A 19,724-nucleotide genomic window follows, 5' to 3' on the forward strand; every position below is an offset into this window, starting at 1 on the left:
ACTATATAGTATACAGTTATAGAAGTGAAGTGATTTCTAATCACACTATCCAGTGTCATCCAGATGAGCATGGGTTCCCTTTTGTGTCTGATTCCTCTCAAGGTTTATACCTTATATCGTCTCAGGGAGCTTTTCCTTGCCACCATCACCTCTGGCTTGCTCATTAGGGATAAATTTAAAATTTATATCTGGAATTTATATATTTCTGTGGTTAAAAGTACTATACAGATAAAATGGAATTGAATTGAATTTGTTTTACATCCAAAGTAAAGATTGCACAAAAGAATATGACTAAAAGAAGATTATGAGAATATATAAGAATATAAAAGAATATGAATATATAAATATATATTTAAAGAGAAAGTATATATTCAATAATTTACTTCTTAACCCTTTTGATTTACCTTGAAATATAATGACTGATTAGTATTATAAAATATGGTAGAGACAGAAAACAAATACAGATTTAGAGTTTTAAGGTGTATTTCATTACATAATCAAAAATCGTGTGTAAAGAACTCAGTATTCAGAAAATACTGATTGTAAATAACATAACATTAAAGAAATAGTGATTGTAAAGTACATATTTTGCAGGTGGCTGATTCTCAAGTATTCATGCCCATAGATGTTTAAAAAAAAAACAACTCTTAATCAGCAAGGGTTAATAACATGGCCTGTCTTATATATGTGTACATTTGTCACATGGGATAAAGCCTATTTGAGGTTACTAAGGGTACAATAAATGTCCCAGGAACCCATTACAGCATTGAATATTTCCGTTTTAAATTCAGTTGTAAAGATTGATAATCTATGGGTTTTCAAATTTGTTTGAAAATTATATCATGTAGGAAGAGCTTACCATGGCTTTAAGATTTTCACAGTGAGTACTTTGTCCTGGTGGACTTTGTAAGGTCGCTCTGGAAAATTCGCCTCCAGCATCCTTAGCCTCTGTCTGATTGCCTGGCAGTCTGGCCTCTGGCACTCTGCACTTAGATTGGATGCCGTGGCAGGTCTCGCCCCAGTGGATGTTGTAGGTCGTAAAGTAAGATCGAGGCAGCTGACCATGGCTGGGACAGTATTGGTCGCCTGAAGCATGGCAAGCTGCCTCACGACTAGTTCCCTCTTTGCTAGAATCGTATAGCAAGCCAGCTCATCTGCCTAGTAAAAACAGTTTTTTTGATCAAGCTGTCAAAAGTTTGGGTTTGTGCAGAACAGGAATAGATAAGTAACAAATACGTACTGCTATGTCTTTACGTACTGCCAAGGGTGTCAATAATTAGATTTGCCTGTATATTACTGAAGTGCTCTTATGTCATCCTACTCATAAAAATTATATTTAATTAATATAATTTAATAAATTATAATTAAAAGCTTTAATTATGTATCACTTTTATTCTGAGTTAAAAAAAAATGTAGACATGTCTCAGCTGAATAAAGTGCTTTATACTGGACTATACTGCTTCAGGAGATAAGCAGAAAAGCAAAACATTTAGAGCTTTAAACATCAGGACTCTGAAATGCATTTCAGCCTGGTGTGTATTACAAGCAGATATTAGTATCATTTTTGTCCTGGTGTAAAATGATAACTTATTCTAAGACTGTGTGAATGCCCATGGTGCTATTACACTCTTTAATAAAGTAAAGTTCACAGAAAAAAACACTTCATACCTTCATCACCTTCATTTTGATACCTTCAACTTTTCAGACTTACTTTGAGAGTGGCATAAATGACGAGTGTGAGAAAAGAGAGATTTCCAGTGAGGCTCTTTAGTGTCCTGCTCTGTCCTAGCACAGGAAAGATTCATCTCTCCTGAAAACAGTGAGCTATAGGTTATGTATACACCGATCAGCCACAACATTATGACCACCTGCTTAATATTGTGTTGGTCCCCCTTTTGCTGCCAAAACAGTCCTGAACCATCGAGGCATGGAGTCAACTAGATCCCTGAAGGTGTGCTGTGGTATCTGGCACAAAGACGTTAACAGCAGATCCTTTAAGTCCTGTAAGTTGCGAGGTGGGGCCTCCATGGATCAGACTTGATGGCCAGCACACCCCACAGATGTTCGATTGGATTGAGAACTGGGGAATTTGGAGGCCAAGTCAACACATTGAACTCTTTGTCATGTTCCTTGAACCATTCCTGAACAATTTTTACAGTGTGGCAGGACGCCTTATCCTGCCGAAAGAGGTCACTTCCATTAGGGAATACCGTTGCCATGAAGGGGTGTACCTGGTCTGCAATGTTTAGGTAGGTGGTATGTGTCAAAATAGCATCCACATGAATGCCAGGACCCAAAGTTTCCCAGTAGAACATTGCCCAGAGCATCACACTGCCTCCGCAAGCTTGCATTCTTCCCATAGTGCATGCTGGTGCCATCTCTTCCCCAGGTAAACGATGCACATGCCCCCGGCCTTCCACATGGTGTAAAAGAAAATGTGATTTATCGGACCAGGCCACCTTCTTCCATTGCTCCCTGGTCCAGTTCTGATGGTCACCTGTCCATTGTAGGCGCTTTCGGCGGTGGACAGGAGTCAGCATGGGCACTCTGACAGGTCTAGTTCACCAGTTGTCCTTCCTTGGACCACTTTTGGTAGGTACTATCCACTGCATACCGGGAACACCCCTCAAGACCTGCCGTTTTAAAGATGCTCTGACCCAGTCATCTAGCCATCACAATTTGGCCGTTGTCAAAGTCTCTGTAATCCTTACGTTTGCCCATTTTTCCTGTTTCCAACACATCAACTTCAAGAACCAACTGGTCACTTGCTGCCTAATATATCTCAACCCTTGACAGGTGCTATTGTAACGAGATAATCAATATTATTCACTTCACCTGTCAGTGGTCATAATGTTATGGCTGATCGGTGTATATACAGTTAGGTCTGGAAGTATCTGGACAATGTCAGAGCTTTTGTGATTTTGCCTTTATACACCACCACAATGGATTTGAAATAAAACAAGATGTGATGGAAGTGTAGACTTTCAGCTTTATTTTAAGAGGTTTCACAAAAATATGGCATTTACCATTTAGGAATTACAGCCATTTTAAGCAAAGTACTTCCATTTTCAGGGGTTCAAAGGTATTTGGACAAAGTGACATAATTGTAATATAACCACAATTTTAATACTTGGATGAAAATTCTTTGCAGTCAATGACTGCCTGAAGTCTGGAACCCATAGACATCACCAAGTTTCCACTGAGTTTCCTCCCTGGAGATGCTTTGCCAGGCCTTCACTGCAGCCACCCTCAGTTGCTGCTTGTTTGTGGGTTTTTCTGCCTTCAGTCTTGTCTTCAGTAAGTGAAAAGCATGCTCTATTGGGTTGAGATCAGGCGACTGACTTTGCCTTCAAAAAGTCTTGAGTTGCTTTCACAGTATGTTTAGCGTCATTATCTACCTGCACTGTGAAGCGGCGTCCTATCAGTTTTGTAGCATTTGGCTGAATGTAAGCAGAGAGTATAGCCCTATACACCTCAGAATTCATCTTGCTACTTCTGTCAGCAGTCACATCATCAATAAACACCAGTGAGCCCGTTCCATTGGCAGCCATACATGCCCATGCCATAACACTTCCTCCACCATATTTGACACATGATGTGGTATACTTTGGATCATGAGCTGTTCCTTTCTTTCGCCATACTTTTCTCTTCCGATCATTCTGGTACAAGTTAATCTTCGTTTCATCAGTCCAAAGAATCTTATTCCAAAACATAGGAGGCTTTTTTAGATGTGTTCTGGCAAAGTCTAATCTGGCTTTCCTGTTCTTGAATGTTATCAGTGGTTTGCACCTTGTTGTAAACCTTCTCTATTTACATTCATGAAGGCGTCTTTTGATTGTAGATTTTGACAATGATACGCCTACCTTCTCCAGAGTATTCTTGACTTCTCTTGATGTTGTGAAGGGGTTTTTCTTCACCAAGGAAAGGATTCTGCGATCATCCACTTTAGATGTCTTCCGTGGTCTTCCAGGCCTTTTGGTGTTGCTGAGCTCACCAGTGCATTCCTTCTTTTTAAGAATGTACCAAATTGTTGATTTGGCCACTCAAAGTTTTTTCTATCTCTCTGATAGGTCTCTTTTGTTTTTACAGCCTAATGATGGCCTCCTTCACTTGCATTGACATCTCCTTGGACTTCATATTGGTAGCTCCAGTCGAACAGCTGCCAAATGCCAACTCAATACCTGATATCAACTCCAGACCTTTTGTCTGCTTCATTTGTCTTGAAGTAATGAGGGAATGGACCGCACCTGGTCAATTAACTTCTTGTCAGTCAGTTGTCCACTTTGAGCCCCTGAAAATGGAAGTACTTTGCTTAAAATGGCCGTAATTCCTAAATGGTAAATGCCATATTTTTGTGGAACCTCTTAAAATAAAGCTGAAAGTCTACACTTCCATCACATCTTGTTTTATTTCAAATCCATTGTGGTGGTTTATAAAAGCAAAATCACAAAAACTCTGTTATTGTCCAAATACATTGTCCTAACTGTGTGTGTATATGTATATATATATATATATATACTGTACATATATATATATATACTGGAGGGGGTAGATTTTTTTTAGGCAAACCTAAAGGTAAAATTTGCAAATGTTAATTAGGACAAAATATATATTATATAAATTACTTTACTTTGAAATACAAATTCAGTAGATTTTTTTAAAATGCAGATTTACTGCAGATTTATTAAATGTGTGGTTTTAAAACATCTTTATTAAATATTTAAAATAAAAAAATAGTGATTTACTACATTTACTACATGTGAATTTCCCTCTGGGATTAAAAAAGTGACCTATCCATTTCTATTTTTTTTTTAGATGAGGAGATGAGGACAAGGAAGTTTTTTTCTTCCATCGTTTCATTTCTTTTCCTCTTTGCTCTGTTTTCTGTCCTCTCATACCCAGTACAGTACGTCCTCCACCTCCTCTGCTGACATGAGTAACTCGGCTACTGGTGGCTTATCTGGTGTTAACTCCAGTGGATGTGGAGCTTTTGCTACACTTTAATAGCTTGACTTTTCCTCTTTCCTTTTCAACAAGCCAAAGGTGTCAGGTGTTCATTAGGAAAGAAGCATGTATTTTGGTCTCTGTGCCAGTCTCTGGTCCTGTCTTCATCTCTGTGTTAAGTCTTGCTGTGGTCATTGCATATCTTCTCCTTGTCTCTTGCAGGGGTTCAGGTCCACCTCTTCTGTCACCATGCTTAAGGAGGGATGGAGGAATTTATCCTCCCTTTGGCTTTACACCATGTTCTCTTTAAGCCAATAGCATGGCTCGACTTGACCCACCGTCCCTCAAGGTACAAGGAAGACATGCATCAAGATTTTTCTCTGTTCTAGCACTCAGGCGGTGGAATGAACTTCTCTTGACTTTCTGAACAGTCTGTTTTTAAACAAATTATGAAGATGCATTTCTTCATTAAAGCAACTAAAGGTGCTTTAATACTTGCCAATTTTATCTCAGCCACCATCACACAATTTATATGCAATCCTATGGAAAGCAGCCATGAGACAGGTGGAATGCGGCTGCTTTTAAAAAGCACTGTCAAACTGCAGGAAAAAAAAAAACTTTTTAAACATTTTTTAAACCTCCTGACCAAGCAAGAAAAACAAACATGGAGGACAAAGTGCTGCTGAAAAGTTAGTCTTTATACTGAGATAATACAAGGAGAATAAAATAAAAATATTTTATTGCTAATATTCTCATTGTGACGGCTGAATTTATCTGTGGCTGCATACAGTCATGTCATTCAAGCAGCTTTTCTTCTCGCTTCAAATTTCTGCCTCTAAAGCTAGAACGAATGAGCCAGATTAAACCAATCTTTATTTCATCTTTATTACTGAAAATAATAAATAAATATATATAAATATAAATATAATAAATAATAATAAATAAGCTAGATAGACGAGTTATTATAAGAGTATATGTAACTCTGATATAATATAATAATATATGTAATATATTATTATACTATATGAGTTGTTATGCTTATTGTCATGGGTTGCTTGAGCTTTTATATATGTTTATATTTATATATATATATATATATATATATATATATATATATATATATATATATATATAAGCTGCTCGTATTTGTGCTTTATGTAAGGCCTTCACCTTTACTGTTTTCATTGTTTGTTGCAGCTTATTGCTGTTCTAGCTCCTTAACTTAATGGTGTTCTTAGATCCTTGTACTAGCTTGAGGATGTGTTTTTGATGGAGACTACAAAGCACTTCTGTAAGTCATTCTGCATAAGAGCATCTTTCCTGAACAGAGGCATAGCTACAGGACAGGCAATTGCTTGGGGTCCTGAGTTTTGAGGGAGAACCCATGACATTCCATGAAAATGTCAAATCTCAACATTCAGAACTGCCTGAAAACTTCAGAATGGTGTACAACACGATACCAGGAAACTCCTAAAGGGGGCCCATCTTGATAGCATTTTGGCTAAGTTTATGAAGAAGCAACATGAGGAAGATTTAAAGAGGAGGTAGAACTGTGGTAAGTTGAATTAAGGATAACAACTGTAGAGCCGTAAAGTAAGATAATGCTAGCTAATTATTTAGCTAGCTTTCTTGGTGTAATTTGTCATTTTGCTCAAACTGTCTTGAACTTTTAAAGTAAAGCCAATACTTTACGAAAGGTGTTGTGTTGTAACCTATGTGATCTAACTATGCTTTATCTAATTGGGAAGCATAATCTAGCACTACATCTAGCATGCAGAACATAAGGCTAACACTTTCAGACAGTTATCCCAGAGTTGCTTGCTCATATTGAAGCATAATATAAACCTACATATATGCCTATAGTGAAAAAAATGCTTTTTTTCTGCTGCTAAATGTTGTAAATGTAAATTTTGTACATGTAAATCTTATTATCACTATCTACTCACGTTCCACTGAATTTTTTCACCTGTTCCCTGTTTCCCCCTGTATGGCTTGCGAAGTCTTGCATGCGCTTTTGCAGTTCCAAACTGTGGGTCCCTCTGTACCTTATTTTCCTATTTATGCTAGATTTTTTTTCTGGTTTTGACCTCTGCTGATATGTCTAGATTGTGTACCGTGTATAGATTTGCCCTCGAGAATCCAGTCCTCTTGTTTGTTTGTTTGTTTACCCCACTTTTCGATTATTACTGCGATGCTTTCAAAATTCCCAACATAATATTTTGCACCAAGATTCCAACTGTAACAATGTCACACTCATTAAATTCTTAAGGCAAAGTGAGACTGTTACGTAGCAGCCATGACGCTTTTTCTGTGGTCATTTTTACAGTGACCCACACGCAGAAAAAGCTCCTTGAGCGTAAATAGCACCCCTTGTGGAGAATCTCAATGCTATTATACAATGGAAAAAGAGTCAACCAGATTGCGTAAGCCTTTAGCTTGAGATTTTAATCAGTATCGTGGAAAAGTCAAACATGTGTGACAGTGACCTCATCAGCCCTGATAGTGACTGATAGACTGATAACGTTACGCCACAAATCCTCCTCTACAGTGTGCGCTTTTGATTAGACTCTGCTGATTGTGTGGCTCTGCTCCGCTACCTGGAGCTCTGAATGACCCGCCCGTTCTGCCCGTCCTTATTGCCAACATCTCACGCACACACACACACACACACACATACACACACACACTTTTTAGGATCCAAACAGAAAGCAAATTCCCTCTCTCTCTCAACATCTACAAAGGGTGTGACTGTTTTGCCGTCATGCTCAGATGCTCTAGAGAAGCTTCCGGAGACAGAAGAGGGTTGGGGTGGGGGTGGGCCTCAGGGTCGGAGGAACAGGGGTACTCAGGCCTCGTAAACCTCTCAAAGCACACACACCCACCCACACACACACACACACACACACACACACACACACACACACACGCTCCCCCACTGCAGTGGGATTCTCTGAAGGGAGATAAAAAGAGTGTGTTGTGTGCAGGAAGAGAGCCGGCTCTGTGACCCCCTCCCGTCGCTCACTTTCTCTCTTTCTCTGTCACCCAGAGAGAAAAAAGAGAAAGAGAAAACGAGAGAGAGAGAGAGAGAAGGGAAAAAAAGCATTGCAGCGCCTGGTGGACTGAGCTGAGCTGATCTTCAGTCCCACTGACCCCTGGTGAGAGAGAGAGAGAGTGAGAGATAGAGTGAGAGAGAGAGAGAGAGAGAGCTCTGTTTGTGTGTGTGTGTGTGTGTGTGTCAGTGAAAGTGTGTTTGTGCAACTGCAACATGTGACAGGGCCACTGTGGATGTGCCGCTTCATTCCACCCGCAAACACACACACATACACACACACACACACACACACATATGCAGTGCCCCCTACACCCCCCCCACCCCAATCTCCCCTGCAGGCAAGAGCGGAACGGTCTGCTGTGAGAACGAGAGAACGAATCTCTGCAAGAAAAATGATCCACCGTGTGTGTGTGTGTGTGTGTGTGTGAGAGAGAGAGAGAGAGAATGTGTGAGTGAGAAAGTGTGTGCGTGTGCGTGTAACGGTCTACTGCGTCGTTTCCCCTCCATGATTAATCAGAGCGAGGGCAGGAGGCCGAGGGCCGAGGGGACTGCAGCAGGAACGCACTTAACCCCTTACAGCCCACAGCCAAGAGAGAGTGTGATAGAGAGAGTGTGTGTGTGTGTGTGAGAGAGAGAGAGAGAGGGAGAATCTGACAGAGCGTGAGAGTGATAGATGGAGATCACGCTTTCCATTGGTAAGCCAACACAAAACCAGACCAGTGATTTCGACAGAATTTTCACCTTTGCTTTCGTCAAAATCTCACACCATTTTTCAATCCAGCAGTTTATTTCTGTGAAAACAACATGAGAGCATGACAATGAAAGAAAGAAGAAGAGAGCAAGGGAAAGAGAGAAAGGATGAAATGTATTCTCAGGAGAGGGACATGGCAGCTGTTGCTGCAAAGTTTGTTTTTTAGTGATCAGTAAAAAAAAAAAAAACAGTGAACACTGTAGAGTGATATTAAACTGACCAACACTGAGAATGAATATTAATGCATTCTTTCATCTTTGGTAACCTCTTTATCCTGGTCAGGGTCACTGTGTATCCGGAGCATATCCCGGGAATACTGGGCATGAGGTGTGCTGTTCCATCGTAGGGCACTATGCACACACACACATTCCCACTGTCACTCTCATTCACACAAACTCTAGAGTGTTCTAGAAACTGTATGGAAATGTGGCTAATAAAGGAAAGAGCTCTATGTAAGATTAGAATAGAATATAGTGTGAGTGTGTGTGTGTGTGTGTGTGTGTGTGTGTGTGTGTCTAGACTGAATTTAAATACACAACCTAGGAGTAGTGAGACAGCTCTCACTCACTGCTATCTTTGGCCTCACACATACACGCACAGAAATGCAGGCATGAGTCAGAGTGGCAGTGAAACGGAAGAGAGTCCATCCTGCTATTACGGGCACTGACACACACACAAACACACACACACACACAAACATGCACGCACACCGTGTGGCCTGCAGTAATCTATAGCTCACTGTTCACACACGCCCATGCGTCACACTCTGAAAGAGAAGATCTCGCTCCATTACAAATACAGCCAACACACACACACACACACACACACAGGGCCTTCCTCATAAAGACTCTTTGTGTTTATGTGCTCGGCTGATTGCGCCCAGCTAACAGGAGAAGGACACACAGCGCCATGTACCAAGAAACCACAACGCCACAAAGACAGAGAGGGTGGAAATGAGAGCGAGAAAGAGAGAAAGAGAGAAAGAGAGGGAAGTGTAGTACTAACAGGCCCACCAAACTGCCTGGAGAAAAACCCTGTTTTATTTATAGTCCGCCGTAACCATGGAAACCGAAGAGGTCACTGCGAGCCAGACCCGCATTTCACCCCTGCTCAGGGGAGTAGGATTTCACAGCAAGCCTCTCACTGTGTGTGTGTGTGTGTGTGCGTGTGTGTGTGTGCGTGCATGCATGTGTGTGCGTGTGTGTGTTTGCGCCTGAAACGCAGAACCGTGACTGATGGTGGTCACGCAGTCCCTAGAGCAAGGAGTAGCTAGGCTCGTTGCATGCTGGGATACGTGCAGAAAGGCTTGAGAAGCACACAGGCTGAAACGCGTTGGAACAGTTCAGCACTGGAACGAACACAAACACACACAAACACACACACACACACACACACGTCTGGAACAGATCTGCTTCTGCACACCTCTCCAAGAGAGCAGACGCCATAGTTGCTGTCGCTACAGGATAGATTGTGTGCAATGATTACAGATGGTAATTATTAGATTAATATCTGGGTTATTATTCATTATCACACATGTGAAACTATAACAGCATCAAATCTGCAGGGTTTCCTCAGTTTTTTTTTTTTTTTTTTAGAAAAAGTGCCGGAAATGTGGCTGTGTTAAAGGACTATGACAAAATGTTCCAGCCTGATCTCTGTTCACCGTATCTGTAGCATATGTGTGGTTACCACAGGCACAGAATTTCAACACATCTCCCTGTACCGAAAAAGAAACAGAAAACATGTTTACTCAAAATCCACAAGGGCAGTTGTTGAGTTTATTCAGTAAACATTTATGTGAAACAAGTTTTGTAGAATGCTTTCTCTTAAGTTAAAGATGTTCAGAAATAAACTCTCATCTGTATAAAGGCTTTTTTCATGTGGTAGATGCCAAATCACTTGCCGGAACAACTGCATCTCCGCTTTCAGGCTGAAATGGCAGAATTCTCCACTCAGCAAAATTTTCCATACAGCAGGGGTAAAATCTCTGGTGTCTCCCACACTGCAATATCAAGCCCAGCTAGCCCTTGTCCAACACAGATTGTGCCATTATTTTAACCCCCCAAGCTACTGGAACAAATTCCAGAAATGTATCAATAAGGGTTTGGTTATGAAAATATCCCAAACTTTGAACATCTCATGAAACACCATTAAATCAGTTTAAAAAAATGAAAAAAAAAAGATGGAACAACAAAGCCGTCTACCAAAAGTCAGTGACTGGATAAAGAGGAAATTAATCAGAGAAGCAACCAAAGCCCCAAGGGTGAAAGACCCACAGCTCAGATTTGCTATGTTTGGCAGAAACCCAACACTACTCATTTAACCTGAGAACACCATCTCTACAGTAAAGCATGGTGGTGGTTGCATCATGTTAATAGTTAGCCTTGGCCTCTAAAAACTGACCACATCATATACTAATTTTCTTCCTCTGTGTCAGCTGAAACTGTTAGGCTAACCTAAAGCCAATTTTATCATGCTGGATACCTAGCTGGAAATGCTGAGCAGTGACAATCCAGTCTTCTTGTTGTGAAGTTAAAAGTCGAGTACTTTTTAGCTCGGAGGCAGGCAGGTGTGTGTTTGTTTCAGGCAAACACGTTACGGTTTGTCTTGTACAAGCACGCTTGATTCTCCTCCTGCTGCCCTGATTTGCCTGCCAACACCCACTCTTTGAAAATAAAGGTAGGATGAGTGATTGTCGCCTCACTTTTTATAGATTGGGCTAGGGAAGAATCAATGATAATGCATTATCAGCATCGTTATCTTGTGCCTGATTGCAGAAACATTTAGATTAATTTTTACTGTATTGTATTGAAAAGTTACAATACAACTTTTACAATACAAAATATATTATATAATATATAATTGTAATATATAATTAATATATAATATATAATGTAACATTATATAATGGTATAATGTAAGTCACATATTAAATGTTATTAAATGTAAATATTGATAGAATTCAACTGCCATTAGACCTCCATCGTAAGTGAGTTTGGAGTTGTTGTTTTTTCTCTCAGAACAGGGAAATTTATATATTTTTTTTTCTTATAAATTTTTGTCCGTGGTAATCACAAATACACTACAGATCCAGACAGTAGATAGAGAAAAGGTTGAAAAACACTGGAGTATTCCTTTAATTCATCAAGTGCCCTCTGTTTCTCGGCTGTGGTGTTATGAGTAGCCAGTCAGCGTGTGTGTGTGTGTGTGTGTGTGTGTGTGTGTGTGGTGATGAAATTGTGATGGAAATGCAATTAGAGATAAGACTGTAAACTTTGTTAGCCTGCGGATGCTGTAGCGTGAGATACAAGGCCAGGCGGAGGCACTGCTCTCTCTCTCACTCTCTCTTTTTTTCTCTCACTCTTTCCTCTCCCCCTTTCCTTTCATGCTCTTGTTTTTCTTTCTTTCTGTGTTTTTCTCCCACACATTCTCTTCCTCTCCTCTACTTTTCTGTTGACTCCCTCAATCTCTCGCTCTCACTCTTTCCTTTCTTGGTGCCTCTCTCCCTCACACATTCCCATCCTCTTTTTTTCCCCTCTGCTTACACCTCATATCACCCCCCCACACACACACACACACACACACACACACCCCAGTCTCACGCTGTCTCTCTTTCCGCTCGAAGCCGATCCGATTCGGTGACGCCAGGCGCGTATTTGCAGACAGACACCACGGCAACACACTGGACTGTGACGAGAAGAACAAGGGCCTCTCAGAGCTCTTCCTTTCAGCCTAGTCACGGCTAGTTCTAACGCTTATACTGCTGCAGGGAGGCTGAGGACTGACACAAGGCTTCCTGTTAGCATTATAAACTGTCTCAAATGGTGTAGTAAGCACTATATACAGTACTATACACTGCGCACTTGAGGTTGCAGTACATGATTTTTGTAGGGTGAGAATCTCCGCTCTAAACAGAAATGACACGTTCTCGTGTGCTGCCTCACATCAGTGAACCACGGCAGAACAGCCTCCACGGCAACCAACTTTAAAAATTCTAAACGTATGGGTTAAATTTTTGTATCTATAAGTCACAGCGCCCTCTGGTGGCTCCGCCCCTTTTGGTACGTAGAGCAGGCTGTGACTGCTTAGTGCATAAACCTTCCAATGATCTACATTTTTTAAGTAGTTTTAATATATTGTTCAGCTATTAATAATGCACAACATCTCAGTTAGTTTTCCCGGTATGAACACACTACCCTACTCTGTAACCTAGCTAGAGTCTCGTATCATGGGTTAGTCATGAAATAGCTGGAAATGCTATCAAATATCAGTCAGACATCCAGTGAAGACAAGTCAATACCATCCACATGCAGTGTTGAAACACAACAGATAATACTCACTAAATATTCGAAACTCTCTAAACATAACTACACAAATACACAAAGCAGCTTTACAGAAAACAGGATGTAGATTTAGATCCCTAATGAACAAGCCAGAGGTGAGATTGACAGTTGAAATCTTCCTGAGACAATGTGAGGAAGAAACCCATGAGAGGAACCAGACTCTAAAGGGAGCTCCTCCTCTTCTGGGTGACATCGGATAGGGGGATTATAAATCATTAGTAGAAGAGGAGAGACAGACTGTACTGAGTGTGTTTACAGGATGAGCAGATTGTGAATAAGAGTTCTGGGATGAGCACAAGACAGTATTTATGATTACAGCAGCAGCTCTTATGTACAAATCTACAGTGTCCATGTGAGATTATCCCCTGAAGCGATGCTGAGACCTGTACCAACAGCACCTATGTTTCCACTGAGGTTCCAGAATCTTAACTTATCCTTACTAAAGTGTTCTACAACAATCTTTCTTCAAGAAGTTTAGTTAAGATTGTTCTAGAATCCTAAGTTTGTTTTCAAACCATTTAGTTAAGAATGTTCTAGAACCCTAAGAACATTAGTTAAGAAGTTTTTAGGATTTAGGATTGTTCTAGAATGCTAAGTTTGTTCTCGAACCCTTTAACTAAGATTTTTCTAGAACTATTTAGTTAAGTTTTTTTAGAACCCTTCAAATGTTCTCAAACCCTTTATTTAAGATTGTTCTAGAATTCTCATATTGTTCCCAAGCCCTTCAGTTAAGATTGTTTTTTTGAACTCTTTAGGTAAGATTATTCTAGAACCATTTAGACAAGATTGTTCTAGAATCCTAAGATTGTTCTCATTTGGTTAAGATTGCTCTAGAACCACTTAGTTAAGATTGTTTTAAAAAACATTTAATTATGATTGTTCTAGAACCATAGGAAGTTTGTTCTCAAACCATTTACTTTACCATTTAGATAGTTTTAGAACATTAATTAAGATTTTTCTAGAATTTGTTCTCAAGTACTTTAGATAAAATTGTTCTAGAACCCTTTATTTAAGATTGCTTCAGAACTCTTCAGTTAAGATTATTATAGAACTCTTTAGTTAACTTTTAGAACCCTTAGATTGTTCTTAAACACTTAATTTAAGATTGTTCTAGAATCCTAAGATTGTTCTCAAACCATTTAGTTAAGATTGTTCTAGAAGCCTTTAGTTAGGATTGTTCTAGAGTCCTAAGTTTGTTCTCAAGTTCTTTAGTTAAGATTGTCCTAGATCCCTTTATTTTAGATTGTTCTCAAACCATTTAGCTAGGGTTTTTTTTTAGAACCCTTAGATTGTTCTTCACACAGTTAATATTGTTCTAGATGACTTTAATTAAGGTTGTTCTAGGATCCTAAGATATTGAACCCTTAAGATTCTTTTAATTATCTAATGGTTTCTAGAACATTCTCAGTAAAATAAAGACCCACATGCGAATCAAATATAATAGTAAAATAACAGCTGTAAAGGAAACAAATAAAATTAATAAAGTAATAATTGATCATTAAAAAGAGTTTCAGTACTCACAGTTTCAATACACACTGCAGTTTCAGTACGCACTGCAGTTTTAGTACTCACAGTTTCAGTACGCACTGCAGTTTCAGTACTCAGTTTCAGTACGCACTGCAGTTTCAGTACTCACGGTTTCAGTACTCACAGTTTCAGTATGCACTGCAGTTTCAGTACTCACAGTTTCAGTACACACTGCAGTTTCAGTACTCACAGTTTCAGTATGCACTGCTATTTCAGTACTCAATTTCAGTACACACTGCAGTTTCAGTACTCACAGTTTCTGTAATCACTGCAGTTTCAGTACTCTCAGTTTCAGTACTCTCAGTTTCAGTACGCACTGCAGTTTCAGTACTCACAGTTTCAGTACACACTGCAGTTTCAGTACTCAGTTTTAGTACACACCGCAGTTGCAGTACTGACAGTTTCAGTACTCAGTTTTGGTACACACTGGAGATTCAGTACACACTGCAGTTTCAGTACTCACAGTTTCAGTACGCACTGCAGTTTCAGTACTCAGTTTCAGTTCACACTGCATTTTCAGTACTCTCAGTTTCAGTATGCACTGCTGTTTCAGTACTCACAGTTTCAGTATGCACTGCTGTTTCAGTACTCACAGTTTCAGTATGCACTGCAGTTTCAGTACTCAGTTTCAGTACACACTGCAGTTTCAGTACAAAGTTTCAGTTCACAATGCAGTTTCAGTACTCAGTTTCAGTACGCACTGCAGTTTCAGTACTCACAGTTTCAGTACGCACTGCAGTTTCAGTACTCACAGTTTCAGTACGCACTGCAGTTTCAGTACTCAGTCTCAGTACACACTGCAGTTTCAGTACTCACTGTGTTGTTGCCTTTGAAGAAATTGAAAAACATTTATCAACAAGCCTTCTAGACAGTAATGTCATTGTAGCTGATGTAATCTGGTTAACTAAACAGCCATTAACATAAAAGAGTGCCATAAATCCAAACACGTCTGTCGTGTGTTTAACTGAACACTGCTGCTGCTGTGCCATAATGATGATGCAGTTCCTTTAACTGTCATCACTGTGACCATTCCTCTTATCTGTTAATTCCGTTACCTCAAACTAAAACCCAGGGAGAAAATTCCCAACATGTCCCCTTACAGAAAAACACACAAACTTCACGTGAGAATAATCACATGGTTCACATATGACTTTTACACACTTCATGTTATGTTGCTCATGTGGACATTCATATGTAATTTTCTCACATGATTATTTTTCACATCTAAATTTCTCACGTGATTTAATTAATTTCAAACTTTCAAAATTTTCTACAAGTAAGCCATGTGTTTTATTATTCCACGTGTAATTTTTCACATGATTGATCACAGATTAGTCACATGATGTCACGCGTTTACTTGAGTTCACAATTTAAGAGCATGTGAAGCTGAAATGCATCTTCACGTTTTTCACATGATCACATATTACTCACGCATTATTTTTCCATACTCTATACACACACACACACACTGGATTTCCTGCCATTAGGAACAATTTTGCGGAAAAAAAAAATCTTTACTGACATCCAACAAATCCAGGAATGACCTCACATAAATGCACAGGCATGAGCACACACACACACACACACACACATACACTGGGGTCAGGGTCAAAGCACAGCTCACTGCATTAGTCACATGGTTGTGCGTTAACGAAGTCAACCTTTCCCTACCACGTATTAATGATTAACCAGCACAGTCGTGCTGCAGAATTCTCCCACCAAACCTCCTCACACACACACACACACACACACACACTTTCTGATGCTCTCTGCCCTCTCATGCTGTCTCCAGGCAGCATCTCCAGCTTCCAGCAGCTCTCCTGAGGAAAAACACATTGTATCTGTATCTCTGTCAAACACACACACACACACACACACACACTCACTCATCCAGTTTTTGATCAGTCTCTCTTACAGGCTCATTTTGTCATCATATTTTCCCATTTTTTTCAACAACACACAGATGAACAAAAAAGGACACACACACACACACATTTTGGCACATTTTGGTTAGTTTTGGTCTGTAGAAGGTGTCCTTGGTTAAATTCAGCACACTGCTTCAAGGCAGTCTCATGGATTCAGCTGGCTTTCCTAACTGCTAACGATCCACATCAGACCCAGGCTAATAATTAGCTTCTACACACACACACACACACACACACACATCCCTCCTTTGCTGTTTCTCCTGTGTGAAATGTGTTTGAAAAGATATCCTTGATCCAGTGTAGAACAGGCTGGACGCTGAAGCCGATACACAGAGCCTCAGTGTTCATACGTGTATTAAGTTTGTATGATAGGTGTGTGTTTTCTTTTGTGTACCTCAAAAATCATGCAGTTTGGTTTTTGAATATATTTCAATAAATGCTACAGAATATCATCACAAAGCATCCTTGTGCTTCATGTGACCTCACACTGTATGACCACCACCATTTTGAGGATTGAATACAGGACTGACTGCATCAATGTTTCTGAAGCTGTGCTTCATTTTTTCAAGAAATTTTCATTTATACTACTAATCAAATGGCCTAATACACTTCACTGCAAAACATGACATCATAGGAAGTGAAAATGTCGTGAATGTAGTCAAATTTATCTAGTATTTCCTATTATAAGATTACCATAAACCTAAATATAAGATTATTAAACCTATTTCTAAACTTCTAAACTTTTAAACTATTCAAACTTGAAATAGTCTTGATATATTGGCAGATATTTTTGCTCATTTTAAGCATTTATTTCTAGAAAGAAGCAAAATTACCTGCTTCTTTCTAAATGATTAATTATCTTAATAAGAAAATATGTTTAAGCTTAAAAATATCTCAAAATGTGTTTAATAATCTTAGATTTGCTTTATTGTAATTTTATAATAGGAAATACTACATAAATTTGACTATATTCAAGATATTTTCACTTAGTAAGATGTCATTTTTTGCAGTGTTCACTACATATGTTACATCGTCTTCTTGCCTATGCTGCCTCATAGCTATGTTAGATAGGTAGCTACATTTTGGGAAAACTGAGAAGTTTCTCTTGGCAGCAAGTATTGATAACATGAGCAAATGTTAGTACGCTGATATTGACTTACCCTCCTTATAATAAGCTGAACCCTTTCAATTCAGCTGTTCAGTTTGGGTGAGTCTGTGCCCACTGTAGCCTCAGACTCCTGTTCTTGGCTGACGGGAGTGAAACCTGGTGTGGTTTTCTCCTATTGTAGCCCATCTGCCTTAAGGTTTGACATTGTTGTGCATTCTGAGATGCTTTTCTGCTCACAATGGTTGTAAATATTGGTTATTTTAAGTTACCATATCCTTCCTGTCAGCTAGAACCACTCTGGCTTGTGCGTTTCTGCCCGCAGAACTGATGCTCACTGGATGTGGTTTTTTTTCACCATTTGGTGTAAATTTTAGAAACTGTTGTGTGTGAAAATCCCAGGAGATCAGCAGTTTTTGAAACACAAACAAACATACCATGGTCACCAAGTCACTGAGATCAAATTTTTGCCACATTCTGATGTTTGATGTGAACACTAACTGAAGCTTTTGACTCATATCTGCATGATTGTATGCATTGTGCTACTGCTAAGTGTTTGGCTGGTTGGATTATTACATGAATGAGTAGGGGTATAGGTGTTCCTATTAGTGTATAAAATGTTAAAATGTTGTGTATATAAAGTGTTTTGTTTTCTGCCAGTTTAAGTGGAATCAGCAGTTTGGGGGAAAAATTTCATAAGGATCACAGTTGAAGTTTTCAGGGTGCCTTTTACTCTCTTCCAAAGTAAGGTGGGTAATTTTAGTCATCTTTCATGTTTGCATTGTCATCAAAAGCCAGAAATTCGGTCCCAAGTAAGCCAATCACAACAGAAAAATCATGTGACTGAAAAGCTAGGATAGCTAGCCTTACATTTGCTGTACAGACACCTCGTATAACACTGGCTTGTCTATATACAAAATAAGCTCCCTGGACTGAAAATCCTTCACAGTCACCAACAGCAGAACCTTATTGTTCATCTGAATACTTGTCATTTAGCATAAAAGCAAATGGTCAGTTCCAGACTCTGAGGTTTGTGCTTCGTGTCCAATCATAACCCCACACTGACACTGGAGTTAGTCGACTATAGAGTGCATAGAGCCAAACCTGTGTGTGACTTTTTTGATGAATCTGCTGACACTTTGACTGACTGCAAAATCACAAGCCCATAGAAAACTTGTGGGATTATTTGGAACAGCAGGTGAAACACCAGAAACTCTAGCTGAATTGTCACCCAGTCAGTGGAAGAGTGAGCTAAAACTGACAGGAACTGTCTCAAGATACCAGTGGCATCTTTCTCCATTCCTGGCAGGACTGGAGCTGGTGTTCAGCTGAGGGAAAGAGTAACCAAGTATTAGGAAAGAAAGGACAACTTTTTCTATTTAAGAATTTTATAAGTGGTTTCTGAAGTTAAATTGAAATGGATGGGTCCTGTACATTAGGTAAGCAATAAATCACTTTGGGGGAGTGCTATTATAGGAAAATAATCGACAGAGTGATATGCTGCAGCCCAACATGAAGCAGAGTTACTGTTACCACCATAATTGAAGTTGATTATTTTCCTGTAAAACCATGTTCTAAAATGTTTCATTCCTCTTATACTACAGCATCGGCCAATTATTGCAATTTATTTATTTATTAAAGAACATCATGTCATGATTTTTATGCATTTATAGGTGCCTTTAATGTTGTGGAACGTCTGCAAAACAAGTTAATTCCTGTTATTGCACTTGTTCCCTCACCAGTGTCTCTTCTTTTCTCTCTCTTGAAGTTAATAAGCCCAAAAAAAGCTTGTCCTGTTACCAGGAAACCACAAAATCCTCCATTAGAGATGAATGTGTTGGAAAAGTTGCAGCTTTACCTCAGACTGAAGACAGACATTGCAGACTCATTTCAAAAATGCTAAATAATTTTCTCCTTATAGAAAACTCCATATCAATGATTATAGACATTTTAAAATTCAGGTTCAGTTTTACAGTTTTATCTGTGATTGTCAAACTCTGATAGAGAGGCTGTTGTCCAAGGTTCCAACTGGGAATTCTGACACTTTCATTGCAAATTTCCATGTCAAAGGTCAAAT

Source organism: Pangasianodon hypophthalmus, chromosome 9 (assembly GCF_027358585.1).
Source record: "Pangasianodon hypophthalmus isolate fPanHyp1 chromosome 9, fPanHyp1.pri, whole genome shotgun sequence".
In the NCBI taxonomy this organism is placed as follows: Eukaryota; Metazoa; Chordata; class Actinopteri; order Siluriformes; family Pangasiidae; genus Pangasianodon; species Pangasianodon hypophthalmus.